Consider the following 3,060-nt stretch of genomic DNA (forward strand, 5'->3'; position numbering starts at 1 on the left):
TATTTATTCCCTCACGCATTTTACTACCTGGCTACATGACCAAATGCAGGTTCAGAGTATTTCCAAAATAGACCCTGTGCTTCTCTTTTGGCCAGTTGAAAGTATATAGGAAATAGTTATGTAATTTTGTTCAATTCACTTGGAAGACGACCTATGTACACTCTTAAATCAACTGCGTTGATGTGAAAAAGATAGGCCACGGACTGTGACAGATGTTAGGAGCTTAGGAGTTGAGAGCAGGAAGGGAATTTAGAGTTCATTTCATCTGCTCCCATTTCACAGATTAGAAAATACTCAGCGAAGGTTACGGGACTTATCCAAAGTCAAATTCAAAAGAGAAGCCAAACTCTCAAAATTCAGAGCCCAGACATCAATCTACAATACCATGGCAGTTAAACAGAAATCTTCGTAACAAGTTTTATAAATGCGGGAACAGATTCCACACTGAGATTCCACAGTATTTTGCCAGTATTTACAAAATTCTGAATTTAAGCAAACGGCAACTTCAAGTTTACAAAAAACTTCATCATCGAGAAAACACGATTACAGAAGTCAGAACCAGCCCCTGTAAATGTATCGGCAGTCATAAAAGGCGCTGTGTTGACTTTCCCTCTCTCCTGGACTGCCGGTACTAAGAAATATATTACAACTCTCTACTTGCTATCTTCCAACTGATTAAAAAACAAAGTTTTGTTTCCCAAATGGACTTTTGTCTTCCCCTGTAATATATCTATTATGCTGAGAGAAAGAAACATTAAGATCCTTTGTCATTCATTAGTTTTGCTATAACAGAGCTTTTTTTTTTCTTTTTTTTTTTCACTAACACTGATATTCCTAATCATTCCTAGCTCACCCTACTTGGTCACAAATCTAAGTTTCCTTCCTGAGCAACCTCTGATTTTGTTTGGTTTCTCCGGGCCCAAGTGAACTATTTACCATAAAAATACAACTGGCGAATTTTTACAGACCCACATAGTTCAGCAATTGACTATATATATATATATATATATATACACATATAAATAAAATGTTTCGGTTCCATTTTGCTTTCTACTTGGGCCTTCGAGTCCTTGAAGTCAGAGCACAGCATCCATAGACAACCTGACTGGCAAAGAGGAAGGACCACAAATGTAGAACTCCTCATTTCTTCCATGACTATGTGCATGCCAGGCACCAGAGGTGGGAAGACCGGAGGGGTGGCATCTCCTGCAGATGGAAAAATGGGAGCGCGAACACATCACGCTGCTAATTGACCGTGAGAGCCTAGTGAAAATCTCCCTGTAAAGAGAAAACAGTGTTTTTTCAAAAAAGCCGCTCTCTTTAAATTCATTGACTTTGGGACGGATGTCAAATGGACCGATGACTGAAGGGTTTCCCCATCACACTTCCACCCATCCCCATGTGGTACCGTGAGATGGGCAAGAAAAATGGCACGCTGGAAAGACCACAAAAATCCCAAGTTTTTACTTCTATTTGTCGAAACACCATTTAATGCTTTGGGAGGAAATGGATTTCATATTCCCTCCATCCATCTGGAATATTATGCATCAGAACAATGGGGGACAAACGAATCTATTACAGCACTAAATTGTCCATGGAGGAAAGAAAGACTGTTTTGCCCACCCCATTAGCCTACAATGCAAAGAGACCAATTCGTTTTGAGAAAGTAGTTCCAGAAAGTTGAAAACACTGGCTTGGATATTTACTTATCATCCTCTCGCATCGGTTAGCACTACTGAACTTTTCTAGATGAATTTAGTTAAGGTTGTTTTTAATTTGCAAAAGGGACAATTGTAACGACAGTTTCTGAATTTAAAGTTCTCTTAAGGTTGGTGGTCATTGGAAAGAAAAAAAAAGAGGAAATCCTCTTTCTAATGGTGTGGAAGTTCTCACATAAGTCAGGTGTCAGAACCTTAAAGGTGATGTCCTCCCAATGCACGGAAGGAGGAAGGGGGAGCACAGAATTGTGGATTTTCTGACTAAATAAGTAATTGTTTCCCTCTTTTTTAAAAAATATAATTCATTGTCAAGTTGGCTAACATACAGTGTATACAGCGTGCTGTTGGGTCTGGGGATAGATTGCTGTGATTCATCGCTTACATACAACGCCCAGTGCTCATCCCAACAGGTGCCCTCCTCAATGCCCATCACCCATTTTCCCCTCTCCTCCCGAGGACCCCCCCGCCATCAACCCTCAGTTTGTTCTCTGTATTCAAGAGTCTCTTATGTTTGCCTCCCTCTGTTTAAAACTATTTTTTCAGGGGCGCCTGGGTGGCGCAGTCGGTTAAGCGTCCGACTTCAGCCAGGTCACGATCTCGCGGTCCGGGAGTTCGAGCCCCGCGTCGGGCTCTGCGCTGACGGCTCGGAGCCTGGAGCCTGTTTCCGATTCTGTGTCTCCCTCTCTCTCTGCCCCTCCCCCGTTCATGCTCTGTCTCTGTCCCAAAAATAAATAAACGTTGAAAAAAAAATTTTTTTAAACTATTTTTTCCCCCTTCCCTTCCCCCATGGTCTTCTGTTAGGTTTCACATTTTCCTCTTCTTATCCCTACCTTACGCCTCCTCGTAAGTCACAAAACATTTTGATTTATTTACCAGAATTATCAGCTGAATATCTGAATGCTTCCTCAAAGCTGCCACACGCGGTCACTGTTTCTCAGCTGGAAGGACAACATCCTGATATTTGGGATCTCTCCAAGGGTTCAAGGGCATTCTGACCTGTCATGATGACAGCTACTGACATTTTGAGCAGGAGCCAGGGAGGCCGAGTGCTTCGCAACAGCCCCTCCCGCAGGGAGAGTTGTCAACCCACAAGCCCATGATGCCCTCCTTGAGAAGCACTGGAAGACAATTCGAAGAATCGCACCCAAGACTGTGACAATACTAACATTACAACATGACTTTAGACGACTGAACTGCTTTGGTCACCGCTGAGACCAGGGCGTGAGGTGAGGGATCGCGACTCTCCCTTGGAGGCGGGTTGGGGCTCCTCCTGGTCCCCAGCACGGTTCTCACCAAGCCCTCTACACGGCTCTGCGCAAGCTAGTGTGCGGCCAGGGGCCGT

The sequence above is a fragment of the Lynx canadensis genome, chromosome C1 (assembly GCF_007474595.2).
Source record: "Lynx canadensis isolate LIC74 chromosome C1, mLynCan4.pri.v2, whole genome shotgun sequence".
Taxonomy (NCBI): domain Eukaryota; kingdom Metazoa; phylum Chordata; class Mammalia; order Carnivora; family Felidae; genus Lynx; species Lynx canadensis.